General features: G+C 49.0%; 1 protein-coding gene across 4 annotated transcripts in view; it reads right to left on the bottom strand.

Annotated features, from left to right (window-relative positions):
* LOC147692932 (inter-alpha-trypsin inhibitor heavy chain H4-like) overlaps positions 1–19,101 on the bottom strand; it is a 563,260-nt gene that overhangs the window by 65,810 nt on the left and 478,349 nt on the right. The window lies entirely within an intron of this gene.

Below are 19,101 nucleotides of genomic sequence, written 5' to 3'. Positions count from 1 at the left end.
GCCCATCTCATCAAAAGTGTTTTTTCTATCAACATTTCTTGATCTTTGCTGGCTTGAGAGGAGCGCATGAGAGAATCTCCTGAAAGGCCACTTCACACATGTGCCAAGGCACTCAGACCCCTCCTGTTGGCCAGCCCTACGTCAGAGTGGCCAGCTCACCAAATTGTAAATATGTTCTGACCACAAACAAAGCTGGCCCAGGGAGTAGTAAAAACCGATGTCTCACATCAGCCGTTCTGCAAACACGCAGGGAGTGGAACACGCTGGCTGGACTGCAAGCGTCTGGAGGCCATAGCAACAAGCCTCAAAGGAAAGAGGTTAAGGGACTAATTAGGACTCACCACAACAAACCCGACGCCTGCAGTACCTCCGGACCCAGTACGCAACGCTACTGGACAGCGTGTCCAGCGTGGGACAAAACAGCGAGACGGGCAGCAGTCAAGAGGCTGCACAGCCTGATTCTTGTCTTCTCCTGTCAGATACCTTCTGACAGTGGTGAGTTTTTGGATACCGAGGATATAGCCTCATTACTCCATATTCGTTTGGAATTTTGTAGTCGCTGTTTAGGTTGTCTTATTGGTGTGTGACGCTTTGTCACAGTTGAGGTTGCATCACATGGTCAGCTCAGTGATGGGCCGCGGGTAGAGGTCAGTAGTGTTTGCAGAATTGTCAGCATGTTTCCTTCGAGAGTCTCGTCTTTGTCCGTGTAGATCCTTCTGTTAGTGAAGAGGCTGCACAGTGGGCGGGGGAAGGTATTTATACCCTTGTCCTCCCCCATCCCACGGCGGGAAGTGACGCAGCCGACTGACCCCCTGATCCCTAGACCAAGGAGCCTGGTATGCTGAAACCTGTACCTTCCCGTGGCACTAAGGTGGCCGCCCTATTGGGAGGTCCCCTATGTGGCCCCCCGGGCAGCCTGGCATCATCTCTCTCCTTCCTTCCCTCTCACTTAAAATGTTTTTCCAGTCATCACGGGTGGCGGCAACACGAAGCGCAAGTCTTTTGTTGCTTCGAAGGAGATATGCAAGTAGCCAGCCTGCAAGCCTCACCCCGGATCCCACTGTTTGTACCTGCTTGATATCATGTATTCCTGCAGTATTTCTTAGGCTTCGGTGGGACAAATTACACTCATTTCCCATACACAAATACGTTTTTTCTGAATCTGAGCATATTTATACAAAGCCCTTGTGTTGTTTGGAAATTAAGAGAACCCGATTGTGGTTTTTTTCTTTACTCTTGCCTCATATAATGCATTTTGCCCCTTCAATAAAATAACTATCACATGGGCTACAAGTGTAGTTGAGAGGGGTACAAAATTCAGAGAAAGCCCTATTAATTCGCATTGCTTTGTCAAGTACCATTAAGTCGGTGCAACTCCCATGGTCTAACTCACAGTTACAGATCCCAGGGGTTATTTCTCCAAAAGAGTCTAGTACTGTTTGTGGTCTTTGTAGTTCTCATGTTTCACGTGCTTTAGGCTTCTGGGTACGACATCAGCCTCTACCCAGCAAAAAGGGTGGGCTGGTCAGCTCTGGTCTCGTGCCTGTGAGCTTCACACGCCCTATGCTTTTCGCTGCAGCGGCTGCTCTACACATTTCATGCTGCTGATAAAACCTGTAAGTGTGTGTAACTTAAATCAAGACGCCCACGGGCATATGTATGCGCTTTATAAGTTTCAATAATAAATAAATAAATAAATAAATGTAGAGGACTGTTGGTGTACTGATGGTAATTGCCTCCTCTTGTTATTTCCAGTGTAATGCGTCAACATAAATCCAGAGGTTCCGGTCCAGGGCGTATCTACCTCGCAGACACAGAAGATTTCAGGATCGACAAATCCTGTTAATCAATCAATCAAGTGTATGTTAAGCACGACTACTCACCTGTAAGGGTCTCAAGGTGCTGGGGAGTGGGGATGGTCACAGGTTCCTGTCCATCAATGAGGAGGTCAGTCGAAGAGCCAGGTTTTGAGGTTTCTTGCTAAGATGGGGAGCGATGTTATCTGTCTGAGGTGGAGCGGTTGGTCGTTCCAGGCTCTGTTCACACGGAAGGAGAAGGAGCGGCCTCCCAATGTGGTCTTTCTGGTGCGAGGACCATGGTGTAGGAGAGCTGGGCTGATCGTAGGGTCCTTTGGGGTGCGTGGAATTTGAGTCGTCTGCTCAGGTATTCTGGTCCGGTGTCGTGGAGGGCCTTGTGAGTGTGGGGTAGCATTTTGAAGGTGACTTAAGCTTCGATGGGGAGCCAGTGGAGTGTGTGCAGGTGCTGGGAGATGTGGCAGTGTCTTGGCAGGTTGGGGACCAGTCTTGCAGCGGCGTTCTGGATGTTCTGTAGCTTGCGGGGTGAGGTTTTTGTTTATTGCGGCATAGAGTGCGCTGCCGTAGTCGAGCCTGCTGGTGACCAGGGCGCAAGAGACGGTCTTTCTGTGTTCGAGGGGGATCTATTTGAAGGTCTTACGTAGGAGGTGGAGGGTGTGGAAGCAGGAGAACGAGACGGAGTTGATCTGGCAGTCCATTTTGAGCTCTGAGTCCAGGATGCTTCCCAGGTTGCGTGCGTGGTCGTGGGGGTGGGCAGGATTCCAAGGGCGGGGGCCACCAGGTGTCGTTCTAGGCTTCGGGGTTTGGGCCCATGATGAGTAATTCTGTTTTGTTGGTGTTTAGTTGTAGGCAGCTGTTTTTCATTCATTTGGCGATGGCTTCCATGCCTTCTCAAAAGTTGTGTCTGGCGGGGTGTACAACTGTTACCACGCATTTTTTACCACGCACTACACTTACAACGCAGGCATTACAACGCATACCATTACAACGCATTGCGCTGGGGGCGCTCTAGGATAGGGAATAAGTTTAATTTTATATCCAACACCTTCCCTAATATCCACAGGGACTGGAGTTGGAATATAAAATTATACTTACCACTATCCAGCACCTCAAAGCGCTATGCGTTGTAGTGGTATGCATTGTAAATACCGCGTTGTAACGGTATGCGTGGTAATGGTATGCGTGGTAACGTCATACATCCGTCTGGCGGTGTTGGATTCGTTGGATAGGGAGAGGATACGTTAGGTATCATCTGCGTATGACACAATGTTGAGTCCGTAGGCTCTGACGATGGGGGCAAACGGAGCCACGTAGATGTTGAAGAGTGTAGGGCTGAGGGAGGACTCCTGGGGGACTCCGTAGGTGGTAGATATAGGGTCCGAGAGGAAAGGGGGGAGTCTGACCCGCTGTGTTCTGCTGGAGAGGAAGGAGCGGATCCAGTTGAGGGCCTTGTCTAGGATCCCTGCGTCATGGAGCCTGCGTTTTAGGGTGCAGTGAGAAACTGTTGAACACCGCTGAGAGGTCAAGGAGGATGAGGGATTCTGTTTCTCCTTTGTCCAGTAGGGTACGGATGTCGATGTTGCAGCGAGGAGGGAGGTTTCGGTACTGTGTTTTTTTCTGAAGCCGGATTGGGAGGAGTCGAGGATGTTGTGCTCTTCGATGAATGTGGCGAGTTGGCTGTTGATGGCTTTCTCAATGACTTTCGCTGGGAATGGGAGCAGGGAGATGGGTCTGTAGTTTTTGAGGTCGGTGGGGGTTACATAGTACTACAAAGCTGCTGAGCAGATCCAGTACTGAAAGTCTCTCTTTTCTTGTTTTATCCCAACCCCCTTCCCGTAGGGAAGAGTGTGTGATCTAAGGTTTTGGTTCCTTGACATGTGCGGTCCTCTGAAAGGATAGAAGGCCGAGCATCTGCTCTAGTATCTTCTCCACAGTTGGGACCAGGTGAGTACGTGACACTTAGCTCCATCCACCCATCCTGCCAGTGATGCCCCATCTAACAGGTGGGGAGGCTGCGCCTAGACTAATTACTCACGGTACAAAAGGGGGTGGTGATGGACGGAGCATCTGAATCAATCAAACACTCACACCCAGTCAAAAGATCTGGGTTTAACCCATCACCTTTCTTTAGCCCACTCTGCCACCCCAGTTCAGACATGGCTATATGCAAATCAGTCTGACCCCGTGCCTCATGGGAACAGTCCAGCCCGAACTGCCAAGCCATGCCTTCCCTGGACCGGAAACAAGCTCCCGAGGACCGGTTTCTGGCATTCCAGCCGTCTTCAGCCCAGCTTGCTTGAATCCAATGGCAAAGTGAGCAAGGGACTCACGTCTGAGCATACCCAGCCACACTTATGGCGGCCAAAAGCGGTACAAAAGGGGGTGGTGATGGACGAAGCATCTGAATCAATCAAACACTCACACCGAGTCAAAAGATCTGGGTTTAATCCATCACCGTTCTTTAGCCCACTCTGCCAACCCAGTTCAGACATGGCTATATGCAAATCAGTCTGACCCTGTGCCTCATGGGAACAGTCCAGCCCGAACTGCCAAGCCATGCCTTCCCTGGACCGGAAACAAGCTTCCGAGGACCGGTTTGTGTCATTCCAGCCGTCTTCAGCCCGGCTTGCTTGAATCCAGTGGCAAAGTGAGCAAGGGACTCACGTCTGAGCATACCCTGCCACACTTATGGCGGCCAAAAGTGGTACAACAGGGGGTGGTGATGGACGGAGCATCTGAATCAATCAAACACTCACACCTAGTCGAAAGATCTGGGTTTAATCCATTACCGTTCTTTAGCCCACTCTGCCACCCCAGTTCAGACATGGCCATATGCAAATCAGTCTGACCCTGTGCCTCATGGGAACAGTCTAGCCCGAACTGCCAAGTCATGTCTTCCTTGGATTGGAAACAAGCATCCTGGGACTGGTTTTGGGTTCATAACCCTCATCAGCCAGGTTTTCTTGAATCCAGTGGCAAAGTGAGTAAGGGACCCACGTCGGAGCATACCCTTCCAACATAGGGCGAACAAAGAGAAACAAAAGCGGATGATGGACACAGCGTTTGAGCAAATCAAACACTCACCTCTAGTCAACTGATCTGAATTTAATCCATCATCGTTCTCTAGCTCAATCTACCAACACAGTTCAGACATGGCCATATGCAAATCAGTCTGACCCTGTGCCTCATGGAAACAGTCCAGCCCGAACTGCCAACCATGTCTTCCCTGGACCGGAAACAAGCATCCTGGGACCGGTTTCAGGTTCATAACCCTCATCAGCCATGCTATGTTGAATCCAGTGGCAAAGTGAGTAAGGAACCCACGTCTAGGCATACCCTGCCAACTTAGGGCGAACAAAGCGATACCAAAGGGGATGATGGACGCAGCGTTTGAGCAAATCAAATACTCACCCCCTGTCAACTGACCTGGGTTTAATCCATCATCATTCTTTAGCTCACTCCACCACCCCAGTTCAGACATGGCCATATGCAAATCAGTCTGACCCTGTGCCTCATGGGAACAGTCCAGCCCGATCTGTCAAGCCATTTCTTCCCTGGACTGGAAACAAGCATCGTGGGACCAGTTTTGGGTTCATAACCCTCATCAGCCAGGCTATCTTGAATCTAGTGGCAAAGTGAGCAAGGGACCCACGTCTGGGCATACACTGCCAACTTAGGGCGAACAAAGCGATACCAAAGGGGGTGTTGGACGGAGCGTTTGAGAAAATCAAACACTCACCCCCAGTCAACTGTTCTGGGTTTAATCCATCATCATTCTCTAGCTCAATCCACCACCCCAGTTCAGACATAGCCATATGCAAATCAGTCTGACTCTGTGCCTCATGGGAGCAGTCCAGCCCGAACTGCCAAGCCATGTCTTCCCTGGACCAGAAACAAGCATCCTGGGACCGGTTTCGGGTTCATAACCCTCATCAGCCAGGCTAATCCAGTGGCAAAGTGAGCAAGGGACCCACGTCTGGGCATACACTGCCAACTTAGGGCGAACAAAGCGATACCAAAGGGGATAATGGACGGAGCGTTTGAGCAAATCAAACACTCACCCACAGTCAACTGATCTGGGTTTAATCCATCATCATTCTTTAACTCACTCCACCACCCCAGTTCAGACATGGCCATATGCTAATTAGTCTGACCCTGTGCCTCGTGGGAACAGTCTAGCCCGAACTGCCAAGCCATGTCTTCCCTGGACCGGAAACAAGCATCCTGGGACCAGTATTAGGTTCATAACCCTCATCAGCCAGGCTATCTTGAATCCAGTAGCAAAGTGAGCAAGGGACCCACGTCTGGGAATACCCTGCCAACTTAGGGCGAGCAAAGCGATACCAAAGGGGATGATGGACGCAGCGTTTGAGCAAATCAAACACTCACCCCCTGTCAACTGACCTGGGTTTAATCCATCATCGTTCTCTAGCTCAATCTACCAACACAGTTCAGACATGGCCATATGCAAATCAGTCTGACCCTGTGCCTCATGGAAACAGTCCAGCCCGAACTGCCAACCATGTCTTCCCTGGACCGGAAACAAGCATCCTGGGACCGGTTTCAGGTTCATAACCCTCATCAGCCATGCTATGTTGAATCCAGTGGCAAAGTGAGTAAGGAACCCACGTCTAGGCATACCCTGCCAACTTAGGGCGAACAAAGCGATACCAAAGGGGATGATGGACGCAGCGTTTGAGCAAATCAAACACTCACCCCCTGTCAACTGACCTGGGTTTAATCCATCATCATTCTTTAGCTCACTCCACCACCCCAGTTCAGACATGGCCATATGCAAATCAGTCTGACCCTGTGCCTCATGGGAACAGTCCAGCCCGATCTGTCAAGCCATTTCTTCCCTGGACTGGAAACAAGCATCGTGGGACCAGTTTTGGGTTCATAACCCTCATCAGCCAGGCTATCTTGAATCTAGTGGCAAAGTGAGCAAGGGACCCACGTCTGGGCATACACTGCCAACTTAGGGCGAACAAAGCGATACCAAAGGGGGTGTTGGACGGAGCGTTTGAGAAAATCAAACACTCACCCCCAGTCAACTGTTCTGGGTTTAATCCATCATCATTCTCTAGCTCAATCCACCACCCCAGTTCAGACATAGCCATATGCAAATCAGTCTGACTCTGTGCCTCATGGGAGCAGTCCAGCCCGAACTGCCAAGCCATGTCTTCCCTGGACCAGAAACAAGCATCCTGGGACCGGTTTCGGGTTCATAACCCTCATCAGCCAGGCTATCTTGAATCCAGTGGCAAAGTGAGCAAGGGACCCACGTCTGGGCATACACTGCCAACTTAGGGCGAACAAAGCGATACCAAAGAGGATAATGGACGGAGCGTTTGAGCAAATCAAACACTCACCCACAGTCAACTGATCTGGGTTTAATCCATCATCATTCTTTAACTCACTCCACCACCCCAGTTCAGACATGGCCATATGCTAATTAGTCTGACCCTGTGCCTCGTGGGAACAGTCTAGCCCGAACTGCCAAGCCATGTCTTCCCTGGACCGGAAACAAGCATCCTGGGACCAGTATTAGGTTCATAACCCTCATCAGCCAGGCTATCTTGAATCCAGTAGCAAAGTGAGCAAGGGACCCACGTCTGGGAATACCCTGCCAACTTAGGGCGAGCAAAGCGATACCAAAGGGGATAATGGACGGAGCGTTTGAGCAAATCAAACACTCACCCCCTGTCAACTGACCTGGGTTTAATCCATCATCATTCTTTAGCTCACTCCCCCACCCCAGTTCAGACATGGCCATATGCAAATCAGTCTGACCCTGTGCCTCATGGGAATAGTCCAGCCCGAATTGCCAAGCCATGTCTTCCCTGGCCTGGAAACAAGCATCCTGGGACCGTTTTCGGGTTCATAATTCTCATCAGCCAGGCTATCTTGAATCCAGTGGCAAAGTGAATGTGCTCTTGGGGCAGGATATCCACTGAACTTACCCCAGGCATTTTTGCTATTTTCCTCCCCTCATATCCGAAACAGGCATGAGAAGGCATTTTGCACTGGGAATTAGAGCTAAATGTGCTGTTGTGGTAGAATTTACCCCCTAACCTAATGCTGGAATCTACCACAATTTTGATAGCACAAACTGCATGCCTGAGTCCATTAAGAAATAGCTTAATATGCAGCAGAACACAAATGGCGAATGCAAGCACCACAAATGGACATTAAATCTGCTCTTGTGGTAGAATTGTTTTCCTCCAAATGACACCTAATTACATGAGCAGGTGTAATTGCATTACTATCAATAATTCTGCATCAAAGGAAAACACAGAATTATTGAAAATACTCTAATTAGGCCAGGGTAATTAAAAGTATGCCAAGGCCTAGCTATTTTCCAAATGCTGGATATGTTGCAACACATGTGTTCCTCTTCCTTCTTGGCATTCATCAACCCTTGCTTGCAAGTTTTTTCTCCTAGATTTGTATCATATATGTGGAGATTTTCACTTGGAGTTAAGATTGGGACTTTTCTCCATCCTGATATCAGAAAGGGTTTGGTTCCTTACTTTTCTTCTTCAATTCACTCTTCATCTTCAATCAAAAGCCACAAGAGTTCCAAGGAGGTTTTCCCCTTTGTGTGTTTTCCTCCTAACAGTTATCCTCATAAGGAGACACTTCACACCTTTCCTATATTATTCTGTTCAGGTTGGCACCATAGCTACTGGGAGGAGCCATCTTTTCCTTGGGCAATCTTGAAGTGCACTTGACAGACCTACATCATCCCCAGTCCTTGACACATTAATAAAGTGAGACCTAGCTGGTCAATGGTTGCACGCTACATCACGTTCAGAAATATACTCAGTATGAATCTGACCCTAAATAAAAGTAGGCAGCGGTGGAAACCGAAGTGAATTTTTTGACAAACAAAATGTTTTTGTAGATTTTTTAGAAATTATTATTTGCACAGATAAAGACAATCAAGCAACAATGTTTATTTTGTTTCTAGTTTTGGAAGAACATTGATGAATGAGTCTGTATTGGATTGCTACAAATTTGTGCTGGGATAAAAGAGAAATAATGAATTGGTAAAGCTTTAGAATAATGTAATGCTAAGTTGTTGGGCATACATTGATAAATGGCACTAATTCTTCACTCTTTTTTGTCCATTGTTTTCAAGATTTTAAGACAAGGTTACCAATTAATTTTGCAATGAACATTAATGTCGATAAAATGATATAATACAAAAAAGTGTGTAGGAGTACTAAAATATCCCAATAAAAAGTCTTAATTTAACATTATGAACACAAATATGAAAATAATATTGTGTACAAAGGAAAAGATAGACAAGATTAACAATATCAAAAACTACAATATCGACTACAAAAAATTGTAAAAATATCAAAAGGAATCTAAATCAAAAACGATTTTTTTATATAATACATTGAAAAATATCAGTAAATAAACATACCACACAAAAACAATAATAATACATGAAAACAAGAAACATAACATTTTTCACAAGCCATAGCTATTCAATATACATTTACTAATAAAAACAAATTTAAAAAACAAAAAACATTAATACAAGGAAATAAACATTACAACACACATTAAAAAATGCAATGCATTCAACTTTAAAAATATATAAAACAATATAACTAATACGCACATTCAAAAGTATATCTGAAATGCTAATTCGTATACACTGTAAAACAAACTAACCAATAATAATCTGAGCATAACAGAATAGAACAGTACAAAAACAACACAAAACCTCACCATTAGTCAATGGATAAACTGAACAACTGTAAGAAAGTTACTCTCTGCAGCAGTGCAGGAAGAAAAGCCAGAAGGTAGAATGGAAAAATTAACAATGCTCTTTCACAAGTAAGTTTCATAATTATAACAACAACACTATAACCTGACATAAATTTAAAACACAAATCGATAAACAAATAACTAAATTCTCTCTTTGTATACTAATCTTTAGATTCTGCGAAACAATTTCAGCAAAAGCAAGGCATTGAACACCAAAAAATCCAACTCCACACTTGTCTACCTTGACAAAGGTGCTTTCAAATGAAGTAAAATAGCTTGGAAAAGAAATGGGGGAAATGAAGATGGCGGCAGGCTGACTCGGCCACAAGTGTGCTGTCCTCTCTCCCCCACCGCCGGCCACCAGTAGATGTCTGCCTATGGGTCTTTGCATGCTAACCTACCTTTACAGCATTAACTGATTTCTTTGCTCGCATCTTACAGATGCTGCCCTTTTCCCTGAAGGATACATTTGCAGCAATCAGTTTGTGACACTGCAATGGCGCTAGTGAAGCCTGAATGGGCTGCTCCATCTAGAAGAGGCTGTGGGGGTGGTCTGCGCGTGCCGCAGTGCAGGTTGCCAAGCCTAGTACATGAAGAGAGGCGGGTAAGTGCCAATGACTGGACAATCTATGACAAACCGGGAGTCTGAGAGTCGTGAAAGTCTGTTTTCCAAGGGCTTGTTGGAGTTGGGTGTGCTTCCTGATAAGATTTTGACTGTGGCTGTCAGGCTATTTGAAGTGCTCAGGGGAGGGGTGGGTGACCCTGCTCTCCCCACCCAGCTTGTGTATTGAAACTCTCACCTCACACCATTGTGTAACCTTGATACAACTGCTGCCACTACAGTTGCTGACACTATCTCACAAGGTAACATTGTTTCTTCAACTGACTGTGCTCTTTCTACTGGCTATGCGCACACTGTTTTGGCTACAATGGGCATTTTGGAGGCTTTGATTTCTGAGAGATTGGAGGAAGCTGGGCCTAGCAACTTGGTCTTACATACTGCATTGGATGGGGCAGTGAACCTTGGGTTTTTGGATCTGTCTCGGATTTTTTTAATTTCATTTTTGATAATACTGGTGAAAAGGAGGCATGGGCTCCGATTTTATGTGAGGGCATTAATCTGTGGCAAACTGCCCTATCAGTCTCCCTGGAAAGCACAGCATCTGATACAAGGGCCAGTCCCTCTCCCAAACCCTCAATGTCTGTTTCTCAGAACAGGAAGAAGGTGGGTGTAAACTGCAGTAATATTGGAATTGATAATGGGACATCCAAAGCCAAGCAGAAGCACACTAGCTGCAGGGAGAATGACCTAGTTGAGGCTCAGTCTAAGGGCAATCATCTGCTGCAGTGGGCCACCTCAAAACCGTAGAAGACCATAATGCTCCTGGCAAGTAACAGTAATGTTGGTGATACCCAGACCAACATAATTCAGCTATCTCTGAACAGCCCTTGCGAGCAGGAGTTTGTGCCCAAACCAAGTACTGGTGGAGTGGCTCTGTTCAATCAACTTTATCTATCCACTCTCATGCAGTTGGGTCACACAGAAGTTTCCGGCAGCCTCAGGGGGAATCAGTGACAGCCTCTACCATAGCCTTCGACGGTCCAGCAGCTCTCCCCCTCAACCTCCAGAGCGTTGAGACGCTTAAGGGTGGTTAGTCGCACTTTACAAGCCTTTGATTGATTCATCGATTGTCCAAACACTGGAATATGAGTGTAATGTTCAAAAACATCAATTTGATTGAGCATAGTAGTTGAATCAAATTGATGTGGATGATCATAGTAAATGAGAGATTTCTAAAGATTTAACAGATTCATTTTTTTCTGTTTAGTAACACAAGACGTATTGCCTTTTTTTTTGTTCAACTTTGTTTTACTGAATTTTTCAGAGCAGCGGATGTCATACAACATATTTCCCAACTGCCCGCTCAGAACATCAATAGGAGACCCTGTCTACAGGTCGTCCCTAGCAACCATGCAAAGTAACCAAAGTTCTTTGGGGTAGCGAGTGTCCATGGATGCTTGACTGGGCGAGTGCACCGCTAATTAACCACCTATCCGCTCCGGAAGTACCTGAGAAAAGAAACAACAAGAAATCTCCCTCCCACCTGAGAACACCCCCCCTCCTGCCCCTCCCCCCCCACCAGTGTGCCAAAATCTTGCCCTTTGAGTGCGATTTATGTGAGGACTGCCAGGTGTCTAATTTTCAGGGGCGTCTTCTGAGGTCGATGTGTCAGTAAATCGCAGGAGGCGAAGATACCTCGGGCACGTAAGTTCATTGAATTACATCGCTAGGAGGGATAGGATAGGCCGCCAAATAGAGTTGAAGGATGCCATGGAATGTGTAATAGTGACTTGTATATGCTCCATACCCACTGTGCACCATAGTTTTTGTAACCAGCCCGTGTGTGTAGGGCTAGTTTGCGTTCCCCAGAGCGATAGGATGTAATGAACAGCCGCCCCCTTAGCCAGCCCCATCTGTCTCCCCCTGATTGATTTCAGTGGAAATGTAAGTGCGTTGGGTAACCCTAGAAGTGTATAAGCGGGGAAGCGGGGAATTTCTGTATCAAATTGTTTGTCCATATTGTTAAGGACTGCCGTCCAGTATCCTGGCACTTCCCTGCACTCCCATAAAAGGTGGGTCAGAGTGCCCTCCCCTTCCCAATCCCTCCAGCAAGTTGGACTGTGGTCGGAATTACCTCTATTTAGCCGGGCCGGCGTCAGGTACCAATAAGTTGCGACCTTAACCGCTGTTTCCCTGTTAGCAGTGTTCTTGGCCGTGTGGTTGGCCCTATAGTATATGGCTTGCCATTCCGTTCCGGATAGACTTCTCCTCAACTCTTTTTCCCAACGTTTCTGACCAGCCGAAGGTCGTGAGGAGGCAGAGGGACCAGTCATCTTTTATAGTTCTGTGATCAGTTGTCTGATTCTTTGGTGAGGAGCCACTTTTCATAGGCCGACGCCGTCAGTTTTCTGCCGACCAGGGGGCGAATCTCTGCCTGTGTCAACCAATGCCGAATTTGAAAGTATTGAAAGCGCTGTGGGGCTTTGATGTCAAAGAGCTCCCTGAGGTCGGAGAGCTGAAGGAATCCTTGGAGGTTGAATGAATGACCCGCTGACCTACAGTCTGAGTTTCGCCACTTTGAGTTGAGGGGAAAGTGGTGAGCCCCCTCTTGACTGCCACTGTATCCCACACGTGCAGCACTGTATGGGTGATGGGGGATTTATGGAGGTAGGCCGGCCTATCGGATCGCTTCAGGAAGGGAATTTTCCAAAGCGATGTTTGTGTCATTGCCCTGTCATGGAAGAGCCATCTCTTCTCCGATTCAGGACGGTTCCACTCTATTAGGTACCGCAGTTGTGTCGCTAGGAAGTACCTTTGCAAATTGGGGATCCCCAGGCCACCCTCATAGGGAGGTCAAAGGGGTAGGTCTCTTCGCATCCTTGGTCTTTTCCCGGCCCATACAAAATGCTGCACCGTGTCTTGGAACTTACTTATAGTTCCCATGGGAGGACTTACTGGTATGGTCTGAAAGATATAGATGATTTTGGGTAAGATGGACATATTTACTGCCGCAACACGGCCAAGTAGTGCTAGTGGTTGTTGCTGTCAGCTCCTAAGGTCTCCCTATATTTGGTAGGTGAGATCTGAGTAGGAGGGGTGATAGTGGGCATCCTTGCCTCGTGCCTCGCCTTATGTCAAAGGGCAGCGAGCTTATGCCGTTAACGCGTATCGTTGCTCGGGGTTTGTCGTAGCAGCTGGCAATCCATGCCCTTAATGGGTCCCCAATTCCAAAATGCGCTATCGTTTTATCTAAAAAGCCCCAAGCCACCCTGTCAAACGCCTTTTCGGAGTCTACCATTAGGAGCATGGCGTCTAACTCATTGTAGTGGGCCTTATCTATTAAGTGCAAAGGGTGTTTAGTATTATCACTACATTGCCTGTTGGGAATGAAGCCAGATTGATCTGGTTCAATGATGCCAGGTTATCGCGGACCAAGTCTCGAAGCAAGAACCCCTGTGAAAAGTTTGAGGTCTAGGTTGAGTAAAGAGATTGTTTTATAGGCGGCGCATTGGGTGGTGCCTTTACCTGGCTTAATCAGTACAATGATGTCCGCCTCCAACATGTCCGGGGGTATCGAGCCGGGCCCTTGAAATGAATTAAAGAGTCTGGTCAGGAGTGGCGCTAGGAGTGGGCAAAATGCTTTATAAAAGCCATCCGAAAAAAGCCATCCGGCCCGGGCGATTTCAGAGGTTTGAGGTGGGAGATTGTGCTGACCACCTCCTCTATCCTGATAGGTGCATCTAGTGAGGCGGCGCCCGCTGCGTTGAGCAAAATCGCCGCTGCTCTGCTGAGGTAGGCCTCCCCATCCTTGTCTATAGATCGATCCTCGCTATACAGCGATGCATAGAATTCCCTGAAGGCCTCGGCTATATGGTTGTTGTCACCCAGCTTCTCTCCCTGAGCATCATAGAGGTTTGTGATTTAAGACTGCTGAACTCGCACTCTAAGCTTACTCTCTAAGAGAAGCCCCGTTTTATCGCCTCTCGTATAATAATATGTGTGTCTTAGCCGCAAGGCTGCGTATTCTGCTCAGTCTTGGTCCAGACCGGCGAGTTGCGCCCTAGCAGCTTTCAATTGCCTCCATATTTTGGGGGCCCCGGTACAACTATGCACCCTCTCGAGATCGGCTACCTGAGATGTTAGTGATTCCTGTTTTTCTACACGCTCTTTGGCCTTTGTCGCTGAAATAGCTATATGGCGTACTACTGCCTTGAGTGCTCCCCAAACCGCCATCAAGGATGTGTCTGGTCTGTCGTTGAGTGTGATATAGTCAGTTATGCTCTTGTGTAGTTGTTGGGCTACTCCCTTCCTTTGCAGGAGGACCTCCCGCAGGTGCCACCGCCCTCCTTGTGTCCTAGTCCGGGGGTCTGCTATCGTTGCTACTACAGCGTCTTGATCTGAGAGTGCAGCTAGAATAATGTCCACTTCAGTTACAAGTGGGTTGAGCTCTGATGATTCTATAAAGTTGTCTAGCCTGGTGTACGTGTGGTGCACATCTGAGTAGAATGTGTAGTGTGCGCTATGAGGGTGTGCCTCCCGCCATAGATCCGTTAAACCTCCACTAATTAGCCGGCTCCTCCTCCCCCCGGTAAAATCGATCCCGTTGAGTCAAAGCGGTGGCCTGATCTATCTGCCTCCTTGTCCATAACCAAGTTAATGTTGCTGCCCACTAGGGTATATCGTTCTTGAGGACGTAAAGTCTCTGACCGGGATCCCTTGAGGAAGGATTCTTGACCAGAGTTGGGGCCATGCCACCTACCCATATGTTATATGCCAACAGCCTGCCCTTGTTTTCTGCTGCTTAGTCTCCCACCTGGCCTTGAAAGCGCCTAGCCAACAATATAGCTACCCGCCTTCTTATCAGTGGTAGAGGAGTAAAACTGTTGAGGGAATGCCCGGGAACGCATTCTATGCCAGTCTTTGGGTAGGAGATGTGTTTCCTGCAAAAGATAGATTGAGGCTCCAGAATTCTCTAGGTACGAAAAAATGGCCCATCGTTTAATGGGGTCATTGAGCCCTTTCACATTTAGGGTAATTACTTTCAAAGTGGCACTCGTCATAGTGTCCATGTACCTAGGGAAGGCATGGTCTTTAGGGGGTAACCCCAGCTGGGCATCTCACACTTATCTTCTCCCCTTATGGCACACTGGTTTCCTGCCCCCACCCCCGGCTGCCCCAACTCCCCCTCAGTCCCAACTACCCTCCCTTAACCAAGATGTCATTTTCCATCTGCTAATCAATACCCCTTTCCCCCCTCCCTAACCCCAATTTGACAAACCCAACAATCAACCATAGTCTAATACCTGCCATCTTGTGCTGCAGGCATATGGTGAGTTTACCTGTATGAGTGTGCAACCTCAGCAACCTCTGACCCCCGGACCCGAGCCAGCTGTGAGTCACTGCAAATGTGTCCCCATTTGTAGACCGATTCATGCAAGAGGTGTGGTGTCTCTAATCACTGCGTCTAGAGCCGATGCTCGTTCCTGCGATAAAGTTGCGTGGTCTGGTTTCAGACCTGCTTTGGATGGGCGTCTTCGGCCCACACTTTGCCATCCCCCTTTCGGTGACTTTTGGGATTGGGGCGGGGAAGCGTCTGATTCATTATGATCAAGGCCCAGAGGAACGCAAATCTCTTGGAGGGACCTCAATTGATGTAACGCCCCGTTCCATTTAAAGATCAAGAAGAAGGGATGGCCCCAGGAGTAGGGTATTCCTTTGTCCCTCAGAACAAAGTGACCTCTTTCAACGCTTTTCTTTTTGGAAGGGTGATGGATGACAGGTCTTGGAAAAGTGTCACTGAGTGTCCTTTATGTTGGAGAGGCTGTTTCGACCTAACCTCCTGAAGGATTTGCTCCTTCAGTGGGAAGTCCGGCAGGAAGGCCAAGATGTCGAGGGGAGGAGCAGGAGCACGTCGCGGCAGGCCCACTCTGTGCAATCGGTCAATGCGTATCGCAAAGTCCAGGCCTTCGCCGAGTATCTCTCTGAAGAGGCCTTGCAAGTATTGTGTTACGTCTACTCCTTATGCTGTCAATGGGGCACCCCGGACCCAATGTTGTTGTGCCTTAACCTGTTCTCTAGGTCCTCAGCATACGCTTGGAGATCCACCTGCTGATCTTTACGGTGAATGAGTTCCTGTTGGATGTGTTCCATCACCTCGCTTCTGGTGTGGTCATTATCCTCTACGTCGGCTACTCACTCCCCTAGCCCGTCCACCTCACGACATATCTCCCTAACTTCTCCTGCCACCTCCTGTTTGAGCGTATGAAAGTCCTCATGCAAAGAATTAAAAAGTGTCTCCAGGAACGCTCAAGTGATCGGCACCTCTCCGTCCCCGTTGTCTGTCTGCTGCTTAGGGATAGAGGGGGAGGGGGGACCCCTTTCACCCTTGTTGGGGCCTTTGAGATGCATGTCCGTCAATGTAAGCTCCCCCTTCTTATGCGTTGTGGCCATGGCAGGTTGCTCTCGCTGGGGTACTTGTTCTGGAGGTGCGCCGGTGTCTCAGGGGTGATGCCATGGGGGCTCCAATGAATTGCGACTGGTGTAGTCTCCCCTGTCAAATCCTCGTACTGCTACCATGCTGTGGTCCGTGGCGGGGTAGCACCCGACTTGTTGGGAGGACCTGTTGAGTGCTTAGGGTGTGCCCCTCTTCATCAGTGGGAATGACAGGCAGGTGCAGTCCCGCTGCTGATGTGCGTGCATGTTGCCTGGGCGGGCCCCCTTCTGTGAATAGGGCCCGAGCATCCCAGGGAATACACTTGACAGAGATGCTATTGCTCGTTTTTTGCGGGGCCGGGCCATGGCAGCCTCATTATCGCTCATCTCCTCTCTTCACGGGCCCCTTGTATTGTTAGCATGGATGAAGTGGGCCCTGCTCCCGCCACCCCTTGGTGAATCTTGCGAGGGCGGGCCCGATCTTCTGGCCCGCACTGTTCGTGTGGTCTGTTATCTTGGTGCCTCTCCTTCACTGGAACCTTTAACTGGCGTGTCTTGGGGGGACTTTAGCCTTTGTTCCCACCTGAGTGGGCCACAGGGGCACCTTAGTCCATTTGTGACTGCGAGGCCACAAGGCTCGTCCTCTGCGTCGTTCCTCTGTTGCAGGCCCTTGATGAGCCCTTTCTCAGCCGGTGCTAGTAGCGCCGCACCCCTGCCTTTACCACTTGGGGCCCTCCTACTGCCCTCCCCACAGACTCACCAGTATCTCGCTGCCTGATTCCAGATCATCCGCGCTGCCGGGCCCTCTAGCACAGCGCCTCTGTCTTCATTGTGCTGGGCGTCCCTCGCTGTGTGTTGGCTCCCTCGCCTCCACTCCCCCACACTGCGCTGGCTCTGGTATGATGCCCTCGGGGAGTGAGGTGCTCCCCCCACCTCCCTGGGTGTCTCATGGCTTACGCTGAGGCCTTGGCACAGGCCTACTACCGTCGCCCGGCCTGTCTCCCGCCGTCAAACGAGGTATGAATTTGGCGCCTCGTGAGGCTCCTCCGTGGGCTGCTGATCTCAGGGCGTCTGGGCAGTGACAGTTATGCCCCTATGAGGGCCGTGTGCGGGGCCTCCTGCTCCGCCCCTGGAGGAGCGGCGCTCACCTGCGCGGGACCATGCCCGACAGCCCCGGGTGCGATTTTTGCACCGCACCTGGGAGCAGTGGACAGCCCCTTAGTGTGCGTTGATGGCTCTGCTGAGAGATCTCTGCCGTTCCCCCCCCCTGCCCCTCTGCAGCCCACTCACTGTTGTCAGGGGTGGAGGGCAACTGACTCCCCCAGTCTACGCTTGCAGAGGCACGGTCGTGGTCGCGCTAACTTACGCGCTGTCCAGGCGCCATTTCATGGTTTTGGGCTCAAGGCTGAGTCGGGGTCGTTCAGGAGCACAGGAGCGTTGAGGTCATTCTCCTGGAGAGCTCCTTGCTCCCTCTCGCACTGTGGCCAGATTCGTGCAGGTTTGGGGACGATTCCTGCTGTCCCCCTGGAGGAGCGGCGCCCGTTCGCGGGCTACCAGGCCCGACAGCCTCGGCCTCAATTTTCGCACTGCCGTCTGTAAGCAGCGGGCGGCCTTTTAGTACGTGGTGTTAACTTCACTGGGGGATCTCCGCCACTCCCCTCCGCACCTCCGCAGCCCACTCACTGTCATTAGGGGTGGAGGACAGCTGGACCCCCAGAGCTCCGCCGCCACCGCTGGCATGTGCGGTCGCAGCTGCTCTGCCTCCATGCTATCGGGGCACCATTACTCGGCTCTGGGCTGTAAGCTGAATCAGCGTCCTTTCGGATTGCAGGGCCATCATAGTCACCCTCCGATATAGCTCCTCGCTCCCTCTCGCCTTTTGGCTAAGTATGTTCGAATTTGCGGACGATTATGCACACTTTGGCTGGGTGAAGGAGTCCGGTGCGAGGAGCCTCTCGGTTTCACGTCTGTCTAGGTCGCCATCTTGGCCAGGCCCCGACTTATTGCCTTTTTAAGGAATTGAGTTTTCCTGCTATTATAACTGTGCCCATTGGTACTACTATTTAATCCAACTTTGTGTGTTCTCCAACTCTAAAATAGTACTGTTAATGATATAATGACATAGCTGCACAAAGCAACTTTAAATATTTCAACAGGGCCGGATGCTTAATATATAAAGTAGTGGCACACTACATATTTGATATAAAATTTTATATGTTCCCAGAATGACTAACTAGCCAAAATCTATTTTCACAGTGTATTTTGAGCTGCATTCTCCAGGAACGCGTCTCAGTACAATTAAAACCATTAATTTTTATCATCACCTACAAAAACTCTAACAAAATTAATCAAAGGTATTGTACCAAATTTATTGTTGAAATCAGATTTATCTTTGATAAATTTGGTGGAAAGGTAACACCATTAAATATACTTTGCGCTACTAGACTAAAAAATTAGTCACCTTTGCCACTCATTTCTCCTTCAAAGTTTCAAAGCACATACTGTCTG

This window comes from Lissotriton vulgaris, chromosome 9 (assembly GCF_964263255.1).
Source record: "Lissotriton vulgaris chromosome 9, aLisVul1.2, whole genome shotgun sequence".
Taxonomy (NCBI): Eukaryota; Metazoa; Chordata; class Amphibia; order Caudata; family Salamandridae; genus Lissotriton; species Lissotriton vulgaris.
Note: the sequence above shows the minus strand (reverse complement) of the source record. Positions and strands in the feature narration are given on the sequence as shown.